The 22,203-nt window shown below is 49.0% G+C and overlaps 2 protein-coding genes across 4 annotated transcripts in view; one reads left to right on the forward strand and one right to left on the reverse strand.

The window, feature by feature from the left end:
• The window catches only part of CEP128 (centrosomal protein 128), a 182,941-nt gene that overhangs the window by 130,692 nt on the left and 30,046 nt on the right, over positions 1-22,203 (reverse strand). For 2 of the 3 annotated variants that reach the window (XM_040411241.1, XM_040411238.1), the window contains exon 1: positions 1,357-1,438. The exons of the other annotated variant lie outside the window; for it this stretch is intronic. The gene's annotated coding sequence lies outside the window, so the exon portion shown is untranslated. Of the gene's footprint in view, positions 1-1,356; positions 1,439-22,203 lie in introns of those variants that run through there. 3 annotated transcript variants of the gene reach the window in all.
• TSHR (thyroid stimulating hormone receptor) overlaps positions 21,415-22,203 on the forward strand; it is a 47,998-nt gene continuing 47,209 nt past the window's right edge. The window contains exon 1 of the mRNA XM_040411242.1: positions 21,415-21,508. The gene's annotated coding sequence lies outside the window, so the exon portion shown is untranslated. The remainder of the gene's footprint in view (positions 21,509-22,203) is intronic.

Here is a 22,203-nt window from a genome sequence, read left to right on the forward strand (position 1 = left end):
ATACACACAGTTACCTCAGTGCCCCCCCCCCCCCATACACACACAGTTACCTCAGTGTCCCGTCCCCCCCCATACACACAGTCACCTCAGTGTCCCCCCCCCCCCCCATACACACAGTCACCTCAGTGTCCCCCTCCATACACACAGTTACCTCAGTGTCTCCCCCCCATACACACAGTCACCTCAGTGTCCCCCTCCATACACACACAGTTACCTCAGTGTCTCCCCCCCATACACACAGTCACCTCAGTGTCCCCCTCCATACACACACAGTTACCTCAGTATCTCCCCCCCATACACACACAGTTACCTCAGTGTCTCCCCCCCCCCCCATACACACACAGTTACCTCAGTGTCCCCCCCCCCATACACACACAGTTACCTCAGTGTCTCCCCCCCCATACACACAGTCACCTCAGTGCCCCCTCCCCCATACACACAGTCACCTCAGTGTCTCCCCCCCATACAGTCACCTCAGTGTCCCCCCCCCCCATACACACAGTCACCTCAGTGTCCCCTTCCATACACACAGTTACCTCAGTGTCTCCCCCCCCCATACACACACAGTCACCTCAGTGTCCCCCCCCCATATACACACACAGTTACCTCAGTGTCCCCCCCCCCATACACACAGTCACCTCAGTGTCCCCCCCATATACACACAGTCACCTCAGTGTCCCCCCCCATATACACACAGTCACCTCAGTATCCCCTTCCATACACACACAGTTACCTCAGTGTCCCCCCCCCCATACACACAGTTACCTCAGTGTCTCCCCCCCCATACACACACAGTCACCTCAGTGTCCCCCCCCCATACACACACACAGTCACCTCAGTGTCCCCCTCCATACACACACAGTTACCTCAGTGTCTCCCCCCCCCCATACACACAGTCACCTCAGTGCCCCCTCCCCCATACACACAGTCACCTCAGTGTCTCCCCCCCATACACACACACAGTCACCTCAGTGTCCCCCGCCCCATACACACACAGTCACCTCAGTGTCCCCCCCCATACACACACACAGTCACCTCAGTGTCCCCCTCCATACACAGTCACCTCAGTATCCCCTTCCATACACACACAGTTACCTCAGTGTCCCCCCCCCCATACACACAGTCACCTCAGTGTCCCCCCCCCATATACACACACAGTCACCTCAGTGTCCCCTTCCATACACACACAGTTACCTCAGTGTCCCCCCCCCCCCCCATACACACAGTCACCTCAGTATCCCCTTCCATACACACACACAGTTACCTCAGTGTCTCCCACCCATACACACAGTCACCTCAGTGTCCCCTTCCATACACACACACTGACCACCTGTCCCCTCAGAGCCGTCTCCTCACCTTTCCTTCCATCCCCTGTAACTGTCACTGCCGCTGCAGCTATGGCAACTTGAACCTGCCGCCCAACGCAGGAAGAGGAATGATAGCCGTGCCGGGGCGCAGCCACTAGGGCTGCAGGGAAGTGTAGTACGTAACGGCGGCTCTACACAGGGCCGAGCGGGGAACGGAAACTACATTTCCCAGCATGCACGGCAGACATCGTTTGTGAGAACAATGTGGGTGGAGCCAGGAGACAAGGCGGCAGGATTGGCGGCGAGATAAGGGAACCACGCCCATCTGCCGGCAGTTTTAATAAACTTCCCCCGTGATATTCTGCAAAACACATATAGAGGAGGATAGAGTGGTCTGGAGGGAGGACAGAGAGGGGTCTGGAGGGAGGACAGAGAGGGGTCTGGAGGGAGGACAGAGAGGGGTCTGGAGGGAGGACAGAGAGGGGTCTGGAGGGAGGACAGAGAGGGGTCTGGACTGGAGGGAGGACAGAGAGGGGTCTGGAGGGAGGACAGAGAGGGGTCTGGAGGGAGGACAGAGAGGGGTCTGGAGGGAGGACAGAGAGGGGTCTGGAGGGAGGACAGAGAGGGGTCTGGAGGGAGGACAGAGAGGGGTCTGGAGGGAGGGCAGAGAGGGGTCTGGAGGGAGGACAGAGAGGGGTCTGGAGGGAGGGCAGGGAGGGGTCTGGAGGGAGGGCAGAGAGGGGTCTGGAGGGAGGACAGAGAGGGGTCTGGAGGGAGGGCAGAGAGGGGTCTGGAGGGAGGGCAGAGAGGGGTCTGGAGGGAGGGCAGAGAGGGGTCTGGAGGGAGGGCAGGGAGGGGTCTGGAGGGAGGGCAGGGAGGGGTCTGGAGGGAGGGCAGGGAGGGGTCTGGAGTGAGGGCAGGGAGGGGTCTGGAGGGAGGGCAGAGAGGGGTCTGGAGGGAGGACAGAGAGGGGTCTGGAGGGAGGACAGAGAGGGGTCTGGAGGGAGGACAGAGAGGGGTCTGGAGGGAGGACAGAGAGGGGTCTGGAGGGAGGACAGAGAGGGGTCTGGACTCTGGAGGAGGGCAGACGGGTCTGAGGGAGACAAGATGGGTCTGAAGGGAGGACAGAGGGGTCTGAGGGAGAGAGAGGGGTCTGAAGGAGGGCAGAAGGGTCCGCAGGGGGGGCAGAGGGGGTTTCCACATATATAGCAGTATAGTGAGTCCCCTGTGCTTTCTAGAGGGGAATGAACAGAATATGTGTGTAGTTTATAGCGGAGAGAACACATTTATTCAGACTGGTCTTTTAGACGCCGGTCTTAATAAATCCTTAAACTAGCGGTGTCTCCGCCGCAGTTCCGTACAGGCGCCGTGCTCTCCCTTCACTGCTATGAGACTTCCATAATGTGTGCTCGCCTATTTTCAATGGAGAAGAAGGTGCTGATGCATGGCCACCTCTCCATCCCCTGCCGGACATAACTGAGCCATCTATTGTCAGAGCTCCCACAGCGGTGAATGGAGGTGGCGGCATGCGCAGCAGCTCTCCCTTCACTTTAGAAGCCCCCGTCTCACTATAGGGGTGGGTTTCAGAGGTGGGACGCGCACCAATCGGATATTCATGGCATATGCCAAGAACATGCCACAAATGTTCTGAAAGGAATAACCTTTTAACCAAATAAAAAGCTATAGGATTACATAACCTGGTTGTTGAAAACCTTCTCTGGTCATTTATTAGACGTTCTCCGTTCCTATAGACCCCTATCCCCCTTTGATTGCAGACATTAAGCTGCTGTCTCATTCCCTCTCTGTTGGTGTCCCGCAAGGCTCTGTCCTAGGACCTCTGCTCTTCTCTGTCTACAGCTCATAGAGTCCCATGGCTTTCAGTATCACTCTTACGCTGACGACACACAGATCTACCTCTCTGGTCCAGACATCACAACCTTACTATCCAGAATCCCACAATGTCTATCTTCCATATTCTCCTTCTTCGCCTTTCGCTTTCTAAAAATTAACATGGATAAAACAGAATTCATCATCTTTCCCCCCATCTTGCTCAACCCCCCCAACAGACCTATCTGTCACGATCAATGGCTGCACACTCTCCCCGGTCAACCAAGTCCACTTGGAGTGACCTTGGATTCTGCCCTCTCCTTCCAACCGCACATCCAAGCCCTTTCCACCACCTGCCGCCTTAAACTCAAAAACATCTCCCGCATCCGCGCTTTCCTTAACTTTGAATCTGCAAAAATTCTTGTACATGCCCTGATCATCTCCCGCCTGGACTACTGCAACACTCTCGTCTGTGGCCGTCCATCTAGCACTCTCGCACCCCTCCAATCTATCCTCAACTCTGCTGCCCGACTAATCCACCTCTCACCCTGTTACTCCTCTGCCTCTCCCCTCTGCCAATCCCTTCACTGGCTCCACATTGCCCAGCGAATTCAGTTCAAAATACTAACAACTACATACAAGGCGTCCACAACCTGTCCCCTCCCTACATCTCTGACCTCCCGATACACCCCCACACGCACTCTCCGATCCTCACAAGACCTCCTTCTCTCCTCTTATGGTCTCTTCCCACAATAGACTCCAGGATTTCTCCTGTCCATCCCCCATACTCTGGAACTCGCTGCCCCAACATATCAGACTCTCACCGACAGTGGAATCCTTCAAAAGAAACCTGAAAACCACCTCTTCAGACAAGCCTACAACCAGTGACCCTGCTGCCTCTATACCGCCATGACCTGCTTCACCCGCACCTACTGTGTCCTTCTCCCATACCATGTAGATTGTAAGCCTCGCGGGCAGGGCCTCTCTCCTTCTGTACCAGTTTGTAACTTGTCTTCTTCATGCTTAGTGCAATTGTCTGTATTATGTATGTGCACCGCTTATCATATGTACAGCGCCATGGAAGGAATGGCGCTTTAATAATTAATAATAATGGACTATCTAAGGTGACCCCATCCACGCTGACGGCTTTATGACTTTACAAATCCCTTCAGTGGGAGACGGAGCAGTTCCCTCGATGCTGCCGAGGCGTTTGGTAGCGGAGCGGAGGTATTTGTGGTGCACTTGGAGGGGGTTTGGGGATAGATTTCTATCTTGGGTCAAAGTGCTCTATTCCAATCTGAAAGCACGTACACTGCTAATGCGTTTCCATTAGGGGACTGAGGCAGAGCTGCCCACTGCCATAGAACTATTAGGGCTCGTTCACACGACAGTGTTTCTTTTTTAGTGTTTTGCAGGCCGTTTTTAACTGATCAGTTTTTTGTTTCAGTAGTGTTCCCGTTTCTGTTCCGTTTTTCCGTATGGCATATACAGTAATTACTTAGAAAAAATTGGGCGGGTATAAAATTTTCAATAGATGGTTCCGCAAAAACAGAACGGATACGGAAGACATACGGAATACATTCCTTATGTATTCAGTTTTTTTTTGGGACCTATTGACTTGAATGGAGCCACGGAAAATGATTTGCAGGCAATAATAGGACATGTTCTATCTTTGAACGGAAATACGGAAACGGAATGCATACGGAGTACATTCAAATCTTTTTGCAGAACCATTAAAATAATTAGTTCTGTATACGGAACTCAAAAAACATCCCGTATGCGGGACGCAAAAAACGTTCGTGTGAACGAGCCCTTAGTAGCATTTATTAGAGGTCTCCAGATATTAAAAGGGTTATCCAACCCTTATAATGACCCCCCAATTCCCGGGCCCCTCATATCGATTATATTTACCACTAGTCGCTCCTGATCCCCACATGGCCGCCGCTGCGGTGGCAGCCAATAGCAGGCTGTGATGGGGACGAGCCTCCCCGTTGCTGGTGATGGCCGTGTGGGGATCAGGATCAACGCGGGGTAAGTATAACCTATATGAGGTACCCGAGCATTGGGGAGGTCATTATAGGGGTTGGATATGGGGGAAGTGGAAAGTAAGGTAGCCATGTATGCAGATGGCACCTTACTGTTTTTGGGGGACACGGCCCCTTCACTTACTGCAGTGATGTCTCTGAGGACTTCGGTAACCCATCTGGATTGACTATTGGAATAAAGCGGCTGACAGTCAGTCTCACTCTGCCTCAGTCTCTCTCTCTCTGCCTGCTCTGCCTCAGTCTCTCTCTCTCTCTCTGCCTGCTCTGCCTCAGTCTCTCTCTCTCTGCCTCAGTCTCTCTCTCTCTCTGCTGCTGGCCTCAGTCTCTCTCTCTCTCTCTCTCTCTCTCTGCTGCTGGCCTCAGTCTCTCTCTCTCTCTCTCTCTCTCTCTCTGCTGCTGGCCTCAGTCTCTCTCTCTCTCTCTCTCTCTCTCTCTCTGCTGCTGGCCTCAGTCTCTCTCTCTGCTGCTGGCCTCAGTCTCTCTCTCTCTCTCTGCTGCTGGCCTCAGTCTCTCTCTCTCTCTCTGCTGCTGGCCTCAGTCTCTCTCTCTCTCTCTCTCTGCCTGCTCGGCCTCAGTCTCTCTCTCTCTGCCTGCTCGGCCTCAGTCTCTCTCTCTCTCTGCCTGCTCGGCCTCAGTCTCTCTCTCTCTCTGCCTGCTCGGCCTCAGTCTCTCTCTCTCTCTGCCTGCTCGGCCTCAGTCTCTCTCTCTCTCTGCCTGCTCGGCCTCAGTCTCTCTCTCTCTCTGCCTGCTCGGCCTCAGTCTCTCTCTCTCTGCCTGCTCGGCCTCAGTCTCTCTCTGCCTCTGTCTCTCTCTGCCTGCTCTGCAACAGTCTTGCTCTGCATCAGTCTCTCTCTCTGCCTGCTCTGCCTCAGTCTCTCTCTGCCTCAGTCTCTCTCTGCCTGCTCTGCATCAGTCTCTCGCTCTGCAACAGTCTTGCTCTGCATCAGTCTCTCTCTGGCTCTTTTTTCACAGGTGCCCAGCACAAAGTGTGTTTGACCCTCAAAATGGTGTATTATATAAATTGCACATCAGTCAGCGTTTTTCTAGCATTAAAGTTTGCCGGTATTGAGTTCCGTCCTAGGGGCTCAATACTGGAAAAAAACGCTTCCGTTTTATCCTAATGCATTCTGAATGGAGAGAATTCAGTTCAGGATGCATCAGGATGTCTTCAGTTCAGTCCCTCTTACAGTATTTGGCCACAGAAAATACCCCAGCATGCTGAAGTATTTTCTCCGGCCAAAATTCCGGAACACTTGCCGGATCCGTTGAAATGTATTAATGTCGGATCTGCTACCAAGTGTTCCAGAAAAACAAATCCGGTTTCCTGGTCTTTGCATGCGCAGACCTTTAAAAATGTGAAAAAAATAAATACCGGATCCGTTTTTCCGGATGACACCGGAGAGACGGATCCGGTATTTCAATGCATTTGTCAGACGGATCGGCATCCGTTAACAAATGCTATCCGTTTGCATACGGATTTCCGGATCCGGCAGGCAGTTCCGGCAACAGAAGGGTGAGCCTGAGGGCTCTGAAAGGTCTCTCCACTCATAAGAAGAGCCCAGTGTAATAGAGCACATGGTAGGCGAGTGGCCTGCATTCAGTCTAGGAGCATCAAGTACCTCTCCACTACCATGAAAGATAATAGATCTTTGACTTATTTTGGTTCAAAACACTCTTCAACTGTTTATTTTTTCTCCCTAGATAGTAAAGCAACCTGGTCCTCAACAATGTCTGTTGGTCCTCTTGAACGGAGAGGCCGAACGTGACTCCAGTCCTCCAACCAGTTGACTCAACTTTCCATTCTTATTCCTCCCCTTATGGGTTCGTGATCCATTTATGAATGAGGAATGGTCCTGTCACCAGAAGAGATTAGAAGTTACATTGCAAAAACAATAAAAAATATAAAATTCATTCACATTTCCTGTTTTTCACTTCAATACAATGTTGGTCCCTAAGAAATACAAGAAAATGATTTTACTTGTGTTTAGGGTGTTTTTACCGTATATTGTTCATGTCCTCATTTTTTTTGTATGTCCTGACAGAGGAGTCTGGAGGAGACTGTTATGCCGCTATGCCTGACGCGACCTCGCTCTCCCCTGTCGGCACAGACACCTCGCTACTCACCCTGCCGTGATCCAGCCTTGCTCTCCTGATGACATTGCTCCCAGTCGCTGGCATCCTTGTCAGCATACCCAGGCTGCTGCCTACATATCTTCTGCTAGGCCTCCCGGCCTGCTCCTTAGGGTGCGAGCACACTTTATCTTGGCTTCATAAAGGGCCAACATGTGCACATCCAAATGTGTCCCCAGCCAATGGTTTGCCATATTTATTCCCTCCCCCTAGAGGGTTATATAGTCATGAGTTAACAACAAAAGGTGTCATTCTCTATCTGACTTACATGTTCCAAGCTCCAACCTGGGAACTAACTCTGACTCTTTGGTTCCTTCCCTGACCTCAGCCTGCTGGATTGCCCTTCTGCTGCCTGCTATGACTCCATGATGTAGAGGCCTAGTTGGTTACCTGCAGCGAAGTCCAGATCCCTGTATAGAGGTTGAATGGTGACTGCCAGGACAACACCCTTAGGTTTAACCCAAAGCCAAACCAATTAGTTAGCAGAATGGTTCCACACCCACTGCCCATAACAAAGGCAGAGGGGTCTGGAGGGCACAGAGGGGTCTGAAGGGCAACAGAGTATTCTGGAGGGAGACAGAGGAGTCTAGAGGGGACAGAGAGGTCTGGAGGAAGACAACGGATCCAGGAGGGGGATGGATAGAGGGGTCTGGAAAGGACAGTGGTATCTGGACAGGATGGAGGAGTCTGGAGGAAGACAGAGGGATCTGGTGGAGACAGGTCTAGAGGGGACAGAGAGGTCTGGAGGAAGACAACGGATCCAGGAGGGGGATGGATAGAGGGGTCTGGAAAGGACAGTGGTATCTGGACAGGATGGAGGAGTCTGGAGGAAGACAGAGGGATCTGGTGGAGACAGGTCTAGAGGGGACAGAGAGGTCTGGAGGAAGACAACGGATCCAGGAGGGGATGGATAGAGGGGTCTGGAAAGGACAGTAGTATCTGGACAGGATGGAGAAGTCTGGAGGAAGACGGAGGGATCTGGTGGAGACAGGTCTGGAGGGGACAGAGAGGTCTGGAGGAAGACAACGGATCCAGGAGGGGATGGATAGAGGGGTCTGGAAAGGACAGTAGTATCTGGACAGGATGGAGGAGTCTGGAGGAAGACAGAGGGATCTGGAGGGGACAGAGGGATCTGGAGATGACAGAGGAGTCTGGAGGGGATGATCAGACCAGCGTCTGCGCACCCCGCACTGGGCTAACTGTCCAGACCTGTCAATCTTGTGGCAGGTGGGTGCTTCCTCACTTGCGGGGACGGCGCGCCCACTGGTGAAGAAGCCCTGCTGATGAGATGAGTGGATTTGTTAGAATGGATTTGCTCTTCTCTAGCTAAGAGCTCTCTAATGAGTGTGGCCACCTTTAGTCATTCACTAGTTGTGGCTCAGTCGTAATCACCGATGCAGATCATTGTTTATAGAATATCGCTTGACACAGAACGATTGTCAACCATTGTTAATGATTATTCCCATCTGTATAATTACTGTTAGGAGAATTAGATTCCCATATAAAACTGACGAACAGCGCAAGCAAGCAAAAGTGCAAACACAACAACGTGACAATCGCTTTCTATAAAAGACCCATTATCCGCTCCTGTTCATCGGCCATGTCCTTTCTTCCAAGTCTTGTCTGTTTCATTTGACAGTTTGGAAGGCAAAAACGATAGATATTCCGTCATGATGGATGGATGGTGGGCGGGTGGTGGGCACTCGGTCATTTACAATGATTGGTTCTGATGGATCATTCAGATGTTACAAGATCCGATCATCATTGTGACAACGTGTGATGTTCCACAATGTGCCAAGTGATGTCCCTTCAAAATAACTGGGTTTTTGGGGATAAATAAATACTTGATCAAACAGAACAGGGAACGGCGCAGTCTGTTCTACGTAAATGTAGCAGCCGGACACAATGGGCAGTGCAACATCACCTACTAAATACATGAGTCTGCATCCATTCCAGACTGAAGTCCACCCAGATATTCAATTACCAGCCCCCAAGCACAAGGAAAGGCATAATGTATGGAAAATGGAGCCAGTTGTAATGTTACACTAAAGGGTTAATGACTTACCACCTGCCATCATGTAATCTGAAAACCATATAAATCAAGTCCCAGCAGTAACCACAGTCCCATCACTTACTCCTGACTTACCAACGGTACGGCCTCATTCACACAGTCAGTGTTCGGTCAGTGATTTCCATCAGTGATTGTGAGCCAAAACCAGGTGCAGATCTTTCCCTTAGGCCTCACACACACGACCGTTGTGTGCATCCGCGTCCGTTCCGTCATTTTTCACAGTTTAGCGGAGGTCCCATTCATTTCTATGGAGCAGTGAAAAAAAAACTGATAGTCCTCCGTTTTTTTCTCCACGTCCGTGATCCGTGATTCCAGTCCGTCAAAAAAATATAACCTGTTCTATTCTTGTCAGTGGAAAACGGAGGACGAACCCATTCAAGTCAATGGGTCCGTCAAAAAAAACAGATGCACAACTGGTATGTCATCCGTGTCCGCGTCCGTTTTATTTTTCTACAAGACCTTGGTGCAATAAATTTACACTTTATTAACCTTCCATTTTTTTCCCCTGTCAGACAAAAAAAAAGGAAGACACAAGGAAACACAACTGAAGCAAAATCGGACACGGGCCACTGAAGCCAAATCACTGACACTGTCGTGTGCATGAGGCCTTACACTGTGTGTCTGTGCAGCCTACACTCCTGGTTTTGGCTCACAATCACTGACTGAACACTGATGTGTGAATGAGGCTTAAGTCCCCTAGGGGGATCGAGCCACGTGTTGCAGGTGAATGACGTTGCAAGATTACCACCATGGGTGGGTCAAGCCCCTTTATTCATACACCTTCCAACAGGGTGTGGAGGGTGTAACTTCTCAAAGTTAGTGATGAGCGAAGCATCCGAAATCGCTTTGTTCAAAACTTCGGATTAATACTGTACAGAGATCTATCTCCGTACAGTATTAAAATGTAAGGGATCCAATGAGCCGAAGTTAGTTATTCACAAAGTTGCGCATTACTTTGTTGAGTAACTTCGGTAGTTGATTTTTAATGTGGAAAACCAGACTTGTACCTCAGAACCGAAGCCAAGTTCAGTTTCAAGTTTTAAAGAGGTTATTCAACGAATTGACGCGCGACTTTGCCAATAACTTACTTTGGCTCATCGGAGCCCATACATTCTAATACTGTATGGATATGGATCTCTGTACAGTATTATTCTGAAGTTTTGAAGCTCACTTCGCTCAACTCTACTCAAAGTATTATTATTATCCTCCCTATATACAGTCAGGTCCATAAATATTGGGACATTGACACAATTCTAACATTTTTGGCTCTATACACCACCACAATGGATTTGAAATGAAACGGACAAGATGTGCTTTACCTGCAGACTGTCCGCTATAATTTGAGGTATTTACATCCGAATCAGGTGAACGGTGCAGGAATTACAACAGTTTGCAAATGTGCCTCTCACTTGTTAAGGAACCAAAAGTAATGGGACAATTGGCTTCTCAGCTGTTCCATGGCCAGGTGTGTGTTATTCCCTCATTATCCCAATTACAATGAGCAGATAAAAGGTCCAGAGGTCATTTCCTGCTATTTGCATTTGGAATCTGTTGCTGTCAACTCCCAAGATGAGATCCAAAGAGCTGTCACTATCAGTGAAGCCATCATTAGGCTGAAAAACACCACAAACCCATCAGAGAGATAGCAAAAACATTAGGCGCGGCCAAAATTACTGTTTGGAACATTCTTAAAAATAAGGAATGCAACGGTGAGCTCAGCAACACCAAAAGACCCGGAAGACCACGGAAAACAACTGTGGTGGATGAGCGAAGAATTCTTTCCCTGGTGAAGAAAACATCCTTCACAACAGTTGTCCAGATCAAGACCACTCTCCAGGAGGTAGGTGTATGTGTGTCAAAGTCAACAATCAAGAGAAGACTTCACCAGAGTGAATACAGAGGGTTCACCACAAGATGTAAACCATTGGTGAGCCTCAGAAACAGGAAGGCCAGATTAGAGTTTGCCAAACGACATCTAAAAAAGCCTTCTTCACAGTTCTGGAACAACATCCTATGGACAGAGGAGACCAAGATCTACTTGTACCAGAGTGATGGGAAGAGAAGAGTATGGAGAAGGAAAGGAGCTGCTCATGATCCTAAGCATACCACCTCATCGGTGAAGCATAGTGGTGGTAGTGTCATGGCGTGGGCATGTATGGCTGCCAATGGAACTGCTTCTCCTGTATTTATTGATGATGTGACTGCTGACAAAAGCCGCAGGATGAATTCTGAAGGGTTTGGGGAAATATTATCTGCTCATATTCAGCCAAATGCTTCAGAACTCATTGGACGGCGCTTCACAGTGCAGATGGACAATGACCCAAAGCATACTGCAAAAGCAACCAAAGAGTTTTTTAAGGGAAAGAAGTAGAATGTTATTGAATGGCCGAGTCAATCACCGGACCTGAATCCGATTGAGCATTTCACTTGCTGAAGACAAAACTGAAGGGAAAATGCCCCAAGAACAAGCAGGAGCTGAAGACAGTTGCAGTAGAGGCCTGGCCGAGCATCACCAGGGATGAGACCCAGCGTCTGGTGAGGTCTATGCTCCAGACTTCAGGCTGTAATTGACTGCAAAGGGTTTGTAACCAAGTATTAAAAAGGGAAAGTTTGATTTATGATTATTATTCTGTCCCATTACTTTTGGTCCCTTAACAAGTGGGAGGCACAGATGCAAACTGCTGTAATTCCTGCACCGTTCACCTGATCTGGATGTAAATCCCCTCAGATTACAGCTGACAGTCTGCAGGTAAAGCACATCTTGTCAGTTTCATCTCACATCCATTGTGGTGGTGTATAGAGCCAAAAATGTTAGAATTGTGTCCATGTCCCAATATTTATGGACCTGACTGTAGCGCTGGCAAATTCCGCAGCGCATTATCATCACTCGCTGTCCCCAATGGGGCTCACAATCTATGGCCCACGCAAACACAGGGAGAACATACAAACTCCATGCAGATGTTGTCCTTGGGGCTGACCACTGAGCCATCGTGCTGCCCAGTATAATCATACTTTACATAATTCATTACGGCTAATTAGTTATTTAGTTATCTTATTTTTAATATATTTTTTATACTGTCGATTTTTATTAGCACATAGCGTGCAAATTCTCAATAATACAGAAAGGAAGAACATGAAGTGGTACGACATAGCTCATACAGAGTCATTTGGCAGACCATCAGAATGGGAACATGCACAATGAACATTGCATGTAGCAGTACAGGTCCCATAATTATATCCTAAGATGTAGCACGTAAAAATCAAGACTAGGGATAAGACAACTGACAAGACACAAAAGGAAGGGAACAGGTAAGGGGGAAGTAAGAGTGGGGATGGTTGGAGGGGAGACCATTAGGGGGACGCCAGGTATGTATTCCAGGGTAGCCATATTGTTTGGAATTGTTCCACGGCGTTGTTAATGGACACCGTGAGACATTCCATGGACCTGAAGTCATGGACCCTGGATATAAGCATGGACTTAGTGGGAGGGGTAGTCTGCTTCCAGGATCTAGTGATCAAGGATTTGGCTGCAGTACATAGTGAGAGGAACAGCCTGGAGGAGAGCTTGTTCAACCCCGGAGGTGGCAGGTTAACTTTGGGTCTAGCGGAGGGGATACAAAAAGGGAATAAGCCACGTGCCTCACCTTCCGCCAAAATGGGATGATACTGGGGCACGTCCAGAAAATATGATACAAAGAACCCTTGTTGTTCAAGTACCGCCAGCAGACAGATGGAACAGTGGGGTTTATGGCATGTAGGAGAGCAGGGGTATGGTACCAGTGCATTAGCAGCTTGTACTGCGTCTCCTTATACGTGGTGCAAATAGATGACTGGGCTGCCCTATCCATACAGTCTGCCAGGCACTGCGAGAAACAGGCGATCCGAGGGTGGTAGCCCATTTTTTCATGTAAGCATGATGTGGGGTCTCGTCCTCTGCAATTGTGGCCAGAAGGCGGTAGATAAGAGAGATCAGACCTCTAGTCCCTATCCCCAGTCGGCACAAGCGCTCAAATCGGATAGGGAGTGACACTTTAAGCGAACTAAAAGTGGTGTTCACATAGTGACGAAACTGGAGGTGGAGTAATTTCGATTGGTCCTGAAGTTGCGCAAAGGACCTCAATGTCAGACTAGAGGTATCTACAATGTCTGCCAGATGGAAGAGACCCAACGAAGACCAGACCCGGACCATGGGGGGGCGGTGAAACTGGAGGAATAGCTGGGTTATAGAGAAAGGAGATCATAGAGGAGGGCTGAGAAGCTAAGGCAAACCATCGGTGGCAGGTGTCCCACGCAAATGAGAAGCCCAGTAATAGTGCAAAATATTAGTGACCGATAGGCCACCTCTACCTGTGGCCACGAACATAACCTTACGGGGGATGCGGTGACGTTTACCTTGCCATATAAAGTCGAGAATGGCCTGTTGGAGGAAGCGTAGTTCTGACATAGGTATTCGTACTGGGAGCGTATCAAAGTAATAAAGCAATTTTAGGAGGAGGGACATCTTCACCGCTGCTATGCGGCCTAGCAATGATATGTATAGGGGTTTCCATTTTGTGAGGAGGGACTTAAGTTCACCGAAGAGGGAAGAGAAGTTACTGGAGTACAACGAGGCATATTTTGGAGTAATATGAACCCCTAGGTACTTCAACGTGGTGTCCGACCATCGATAAGAGAAATTGCTCTGGATCAATGCTAGATCACGGCGGGTATAAGGATAGGTAGGGCTTCTGACTTAGAAGCATTGACCTTGTATCCCGAAAGGTCGCCGTAGTGAGTTAAAGCTTTTTGTAGGTTTGGTAGTGTAATGTGGGGATTGGTCAGAGTGAGGAGGACATCGTCCGCATTAAAGGGAGATCTTAAATTCCCTGTCCCGTACTTTAAGTCCCTGAATGTCGGGGTTCAGTCGTATGTGTGCTGCAAGGGGTTCTAGACACAATGCAAAAATAAGCGGTGAGAGCGGGCAGCCCTGACGTGTACCATTAGAAATACTGAACCGAATAGAGGAGCTGAAGGGCAACTTGACAAGCGCCGAAAGGGCAGAGTAGAGGCTGAGGATGGCTTGCAGAAAGGGTCCTGCAATACCGAAGATTCGGAGGGTTTCGAATAAGAAGGACCAATCGAGTCGGTCGAAGGCCTTTTCTGCGTCAAGGCTCCAAATAACTGTGGGGGCCGAGGTACGCGTCGCCACATCAACCCGGCGAGTGTTATCTCCACGTTGTCGATAGGGGATAAACCCCACCTGATCCTTGTGGACCAGGCTGGGGAGCCACACATTCAGACGAGCGCCGAGAATACGGGTGAAAATTTTCAGGTCTGCATTATGAAGGGCGATCGGTCTATAGTTAGCGCAGTCCTGAGGGTCTTTACCCGTTTTGTGGATGACTACAATATGGGATGACAGCATAGACGGCGGGATTGGAGAACCCAGTAGGAATGAGTTGAGCAGGGCCAGAAGATGGGGGGAGAGTTCTGATTCAAACGTTTTGTAGTACAGGTCTGGGAACCTGTCAGGTCCCGGGGATTTGCCTAGGGGGAGAGCTTTAATTACAAACCTGAGTTCCTCGGCTGATATAGGGCTGTTCAGAGAGGCGACTGCCTTCGGAGAGAGCTTGGGCAATTTACAAGAGGCTAAGTAAACGTATGCGGGGTAGGGGTGGGGTGCAAGTGTTTGTCGGCAAGATTATACAATTTAGAGTAATAATCACGAAAGCATCGAGCAATCGCGTCAGGGTGGTATTAGGGATAGCCCGCTGTGTCTTTCACCGCTTGGGGAGCACTTTGAGGCAGCATCCCGTAATTGACAGGACAAGATAGTGTCGGCTTTATTTCCTTTTTTGTAATATCGCTGCTTGGAGTAAAGCAGCATGCGTTCCACAGTATGCATGGAGCCAGTGGTTTCGCTAAAGAACGTGCTGATATATCCCCCAACGTCCGCACGGGTAAGCGTGATTTCAGTAGGGAATCATTTAGGCACCAATCACAAGTGCGTTGTGGTACAGGTTGAGAAGAGAGGGTGATGGTAACGGGGGAGTGGTCAGAGAATTGCCAAATAAGTAATCTATCCGGGTGTGCAATTTATGGGGGGATGGGGGGGGGGGGGTAGAAGGTAAACATTCTACCAGAGGGGTTATCCACCCTCCATAGGTCGTAGAGGGCAAAATGCCTGATCACGCTACAAAAGTTTATAGCCAGGCGGCACTGGGACGAGGGCGGGGGTGGAGAGAAGGGACAACCGGTCCGCATTCTCGGAGAAAAGCAGATTAAAATCCCCACCCAGGATCCACGCAGCCGGAGGCAGACCTTCGAGTTTGCGTAGGACCCGACGCACAAACGGAAGTTGGGAGGTGTTGGGGGCATACACATTACAGAGTACGATGGGGCGACCCTTGTAAATCCCTTCCAGAATGACATAGCGAGCCGCGGGGTATATATGGGAGGAGGATACTGAAATGGGACAGGAGGCTGACAACAATATGGCAACACCTGCCTTTCGACGACTATGATGGGCTGAGAAGGCGTGTGAGTAGTAGAGCTTGGCGAAGCCAAAGGATCCTGTCTGGTCAAAGTGGGTCTCCTGAAGGAAGGCCACATCTGCCCCTAGGTTGTGGAGCTCCTGGAGCACCAAACCTCTTGGCATTGGAGCCCAGACCCTTAACGTTCAAGGTGACACGCCTAACCATTGAGGAGGAGTGAATAGCAAAGAGTCTTACCAGTTATGACGGTAGAAGCAGAAGCGCAGGTGTCCACTCCAGGGAGGGGGGCCTCCTCCAGGCTGCTCTCTGTGGGGTAGGAAGAGCGTGAGCAAGGAATAGACACGGAGGAGGGGGTATGGGAGGGGGAGGATACGGGACGATAGGGAGCGGGGGAAGACATGAACACCACAAGACTTCACAAAAAACAAACAGTAAACTAATTCTGTAGAATAAACAGACTAGAAAAAAAAAAGTATGAGAGGGGACCGACCCTGCCGGACCAATAGCCAGCAAGGCGGACTCACTGAGCCCCACTGTCTGGGGAACCAGTCACCTCCCGTGAGGGGGGCAGAGAACCTGAGAAAAACCGATAGGTCAGAAACAGAAAAAATATAAACAATTGTGACCAACAGGCGGCAACTACACCACCATCATAGCTTCCTAGGCCTTGAGTGGGCAAAAAACAGCGAAGTCCCTAAAGGGACATCCAGGCACGCCGATGAGCCCTTCAGCGGTGGGGAGCCAATCTCGGTGAAAGGGATGCTCCCCCAGGATCAGCAGACCTCACTTTGGGCAAGGGCAAGTGACATCTCTTGTGACCCCCGTCGTCTGCCAAGCAAGAGGGGTGGGCAGGGATGTCGTGGCAATCTCCTAATCAGAGAGGTCAGGTACTGGCAAGTCCAGTGCGGCACAGAATGGGCCACAGTGTGGCCATTTATCGGGGGTTCAGGGAGAAGGGGAACCCCCAGCGGTACGGGATCCGATGGTCCCTCAAGGTGTCCAACAGAGGGTAAAGGTGGCGACGTTTCTGCAGCATGATCTACGACAAGTCCTGGAAAAGCTGGACCTTAGCCCCCCGAAAGTCTACAAAACGGGAGTCTCTGGCTTTCATCATGATCGCCTCTTTCCGGGCGAAGTCGTGAACGCAGCAAATAATGTCCCTGGGTTGGGGGGTGGATCCTTTGGGTCAGAGGGCTCTGTGGGCCCTGTCCAGCTTAGTGGTATTAGACCATTATTGTTGAAGAGCGCGTCCAGGATTCCCTTTATGCTCTCCTCCCCTGGGGGCTCTGGGAGACCACGGATTCTGATATTATTCCTCCTCCCACGATTGTCTAAGTCCTCTATATGACGCTGCAACTCGTGGAGCCCTGCGACTTGTGAGGACACTGGGGTATGGAGTTGAGAGACACAAGACCGTGTAACTTTGTTACCTTTCTCTAGGGTCTCCACTCGGGTAGCAATAGAGTCTAGGTCACGCCGAACCGCGGAGCTTTGAGAGCGGCATGTTGCGGTAACCTCTGCAACCAGAGCCTGGAAGTCGCCTTTAGTAGGCAGCTGGGAGAGCATAGAAGCCCAGTCCATGAAGGGGAAGGGGGACCAGTATAGGTGCCGTGGTCAGAGTATGGGGAGTGTGCAGGGGTGGGGGCAGCGTACCGCTGCATGGAGGGGGTAGCCTTTATGTCATTCTCAAGTTCCAGTGAGGAGATGGGGGCAGAGAACACAACATTGGGCACATCTGGGGGTCCCCTTCTGCAGTATGTTGTGGAACAACACGTGGATGACAGGCAAATTTATAAGATTAGGCAGAGAGAGGCCAAACAAATTATAAGAGCTTCTAGAGCACAGGCAGAAGAGAAATTAGCTAAGTCAGTGAAAAAAGGTGATAAGACATTCTTCAGATACATAAATGAAAAAAGGAAACTGAAACAAGGAATTACCAAATTAAAGACAAAAGGAGGAAGGTATATGAAAGAAGATGAAGAACTAGCTGACTGCCTCAATGAATACTTCTTTTCAGTTTATACAAAGGAAAATGAAGGAAAAAGACCTCAGTTAGGAAGGAAGACTAATGAATCTTTTGACGCATGTGTCTTTACAGAGGAAGAGGTTCTGAGTCAGCTGTCTAAAATCAATACAAATAAGTCACAGGGGCCTGATGGGATACACCCAGAGCTATTAAAAGAGCTCAGCGGTGAACTAGCAAAACCACTAACAGATTTATTTAACCAATGACTGGTCACAGGAGTCGTCCCAGAAGATTGGAAATTAGCAAATGTTGTGCCCATTCACAAGAAAGGTAGTAGGGAGGAATCGGGCAACTATAGGCCAGTAAGCCTGACATCAATAGTGGGGAAATTAATGGAAACCATACTCAAGGAGAGGATTGTGGACCATCTAAAATACCATGGATTGAAATATGAAAAACAGCCTGGGTTTACTTCAGGGAGATCTTGTCAAACTAATCTTATAGATTTTTTGGATTGGGTGACTAAAATAATAGATGAAGGAGGTGCAGTAGACATCGCTTATCTAGACTTTAGTAAGGCTTTAATACTGTCCCACACAGAAGGCTTATCAATAAATTGCAGTCTTTGGGCTTGGACTCCCATATTGTTGAATGGATTAGGCAGTGGCTGAGGGACAGACAGCAGAGGGTTGTAGTCAATGGAGTATATTCAGACCATGGTCTTGTTACCAGTGGGGTACCTCAGGGATCTGTTCTGGGACCCATATTGTTTAATATATATTGCAGAAGGCCTCGATGGTAAGGTGGGTCTTTTTGCTGATGACACAAAGATTTGTAACAGGGTTGATGTTCCTGGAGGGATACACCGAATGGAAAAGGATTTAGGAAAACTAGAGGAATGGTCAAAAATCTGGCAACTAAAATGTAATGTTGATAAGTGCAAGATAATGCACCTGGGGCGTAAAAACCCAAGAGCAGAATATACAATCAGTGATACAGTCCTAACCTCAGTATCTGAGGAAAGGGATTTAGGGGTCATTATTTCAGAAGACTTAAAGGTAGGCAGACCATGTCATAGAGCAGCAGGAGATGCTAGCAGAATGCTGGGGTGTATAGGGAGAGGCATTACCAGTAGGCAGAGGGGGGGCGCTCATGCCGCTCTACAGAGCACTAGTGAGACCTCATCTGGAGTATTGTGCTCAGTACTGGAGACCATACCTCCAGAAGGATAGTGATACTTTGGAGAGAGTTCAGAGAAGAGCTACTAAACTGGTCCATGGATTGCAGGATAAAACTTACCAGGAAAGATTAAAGGACCTTAACATGTAGAGCTTGGAAGAAAGACGAGACAGAGGGGAGATGAGAGAAACTGCTAAATACATAAAGGGAATCAACAAGGGAAAAGAGGAGAGAAGATTTACAGGAAGAAAAACTGCTACAAGAGGACATAGTGTTAAATTAGAGGGGCAAAGGTTTAACAGTAATATCAGGAAGTATTACTTTACTGAGAGAGTAGTGGATGCATGGAATAGCCTTCCTGCAGAAGTGGTAGCTGCAAATACAGTGGAGGAGTTTAAGCATGCATGGGATAGGCATAAGGCCATCCTTCATATAAGATAGGGCCAGGGGCTATCCATAGTATTCAGTATATTGGGCAGACTAGATGGGCCACACGGTTCTTATCTGCCGACACATTCTATGTTTCTATGTGTGGCCGTGTGAGGAATTATTTATGCAAGGGCCATATAGCCCAATTTATATACAATACCCCTTGAGAAAGCTGACAGCGAAACGTGCGTCGGGGAATGGTGGTGCTCTAAACTAGGTATAGTAGTACCTATTTTGGTGGACATGTTGATTATATTTTCTACTTCTCAACTTTGTTAATGTACTAATTGTATTGTATATAAATTGGGCTATATGGCCCTTGCATAAATAGTTTCTCACACGGCCACACGTGTTGTGCTGCGGCTATACTGCCACCTATTGATCTGTGCACTTTATTATCTGTACCTTGTTGTCAGACCATCATAATCTATTTGTTTTTAACAATTTTTTAATTCTTGTGTTTGCTAATCATGTCAGGTAAGGCTACTTTCACACTAGCGTTTTTCTTTTCCGGCACTGAGTTCCGTCACAGGGGCCCTATACCGGAAAAGAACTGATCAGGCATATCCCCATGCATTCTGAATGGAGAGTAATCCGTTCAGGATGCATCAGGATGTCTTCAGTTCAGTCATTTTGACTGATCAGTCAAAAGAGAAAACTGTAGCGTGCTACGGTTTTATCTCCGGCGGAAAAAAACGAAGACTTGCCTGAATGCCTGATCCGGCATTTTTTTACATAGGAATGTATTCGTGCCAGATCCGGCATTCAAAATACCGGAATGCCGGATCCGTCCTTCCGGTCTGTGCATGCGCAGACCTTTAAAAATGAAAAAAAAATATATACCGGATCCGTTTTGCCTGATGACACCGGAAAAGCAGAATCAGTATCGCAATGCATTTTTCTGACTGATCAGGCATTTTTCAGACTGATCAGGATCCTGATCAGGCAGGCAGTTCAGGCAACGGAACTGCCTGCCGGAATCAAACAACGCAAGTACCCTAATCAATTATTTTATCAGATTTCTTTTGAGTGACTATAGAATTATTACCACCTAACCTCATATATCCTTTTTGGTTTTGCTGAAACACAAATACAGTCTTGAACTAGAGTCTCTAAAAATGGCTGCCTAGGAAAAGCTGAAAGCTCCTTTATCAGGGCGATACACACAGTGCTTGGGGGGGGGGGGTGCATAGAGCCCAACATCTGTGCTCCGCAGAGCTCCATGGGCGGCGGTATGTGCATGTAATGACGAGATGTTATTCGGTCACTGGATGCACCTTTGTTTTGATGCTACTAGGGCTTGCTGTGGGTGCAATAACCAAAGTGAAGAATCGCAGATTGATCTCTCACAGACATTGCCTGTGGTTACAGCTGTGTGCAGAGGATATGTCCTGTGACTGCAGGTGAGAATAGCACCATTCACAAGACTGACCTCAAAACAAATGGATATGAAATCCTATGTGAGGGTACAGGGGAGCCCTGACCTGGTCCTGCTCACACAGCTGCACCACAGTGTATTAGGACCAGTTTTTGGGAACTGATTTGAACAGTAGAAGGTCTTAGACCTTTACCTTATACAAGGATTACAGTTTATTTCCAGGAGACACCGGCCTTTGATTATTGTGTTTCTGGCTTGGTATCAGATCATTTACAGAACCGTTCTTTTGTAAATTCTAATATTTTCCGCTAAACCGTACTGGAAACATTAGGCATGTAATTGGCTATTATGGACAACAACAAGATAGTGGATGCCTGAGGCCCCTGCAATGGGTCGCACAGTGCAGCGCCTGTTATGGCCAGCAGGTGGTGTTGCTGCCCTGCTGGTGCTCAGCCCTGGTGGTGTCAGGGAGGTTCACATTTGGCTGCTCTGGGACCCCCTCCCCGCAGGCAGCGCAGGGGGAAGCTGAGTGTTTTTGTGCAAAATGCAACTTGAGTTTTGAAGCAGCACTTGAGGAGCTGCAATGAAACCTGAAGAAGCTGCAGAAAGGCTGAGACAGCAGAAGAAGCAGAGCCTGGCAGAGCATCGCACCCCTGGGGAGGCAGAGGACAGACATCAGAGCTGGGCGCCAGTAGCAGAACAGGTACAGGTGTGGATGATGAGCAGTATCCGACATCCCCAGGAGCCGCTGCAGAGCAAAAAAGGATTCTGCTGTCAGGAAATGGAGAGAATTCCTGGTCTGCTGGAACAGATTGTCCTTATCCCCCACACATGGCTTCTCCATTATAGGGGCCACCGCACGCCATCATCATCGCCGATGAATGCGTTACCCAGCGCAGGCGGAAAGTTTAGAAAAGCTTTACCAAACTTCTTCTGTAGAAGGATTTTATAGCATTAAAGGGGTCGAGTTCTCAGAGAAGTGTTGTGGGTTGTCATAACAGCGACTGTGTGCGATCCTACCTGCTAAGCCGCTGTATCTAAGCCTATCATGTGTGATACTGCCTGCTAAGCTGTGTATCTAAGCCTATCCTGTGTGATACTGTCTGCTGAGCTGTGTATCTAATCCTATTGTGTGATACTGTCTGCTGAGCTGTGTATCTTACCCTATCCTGTGTGATACTGCCTGCTGAGCTGTGTATCTAATCCTATCCTGAGTGATACTGTCTGCTGAGCTGTGTATCTAATCCTATCCTGTGTGATACTGCCTGCTGAGCTGTGTATCTAATCCTATCCTGAGTGATACTGCCTGCTGAGCTGTGTATCTAATCCTATCCTGTGTGATACTGTCTGCTGAGCTGTGTATATAATCATGTGTGATACTGCCTGCTGAGCTGTGTA

Source organism: Bufo bufo, chromosome 11 (genome assembly GCF_905171765.1).
Source record: "Bufo bufo chromosome 11, aBufBuf1.1, whole genome shotgun sequence".
Lineage (NCBI taxonomy): Eukaryota > Metazoa > Chordata > Amphibia > Anura > Bufonidae > Bufo > Bufo bufo.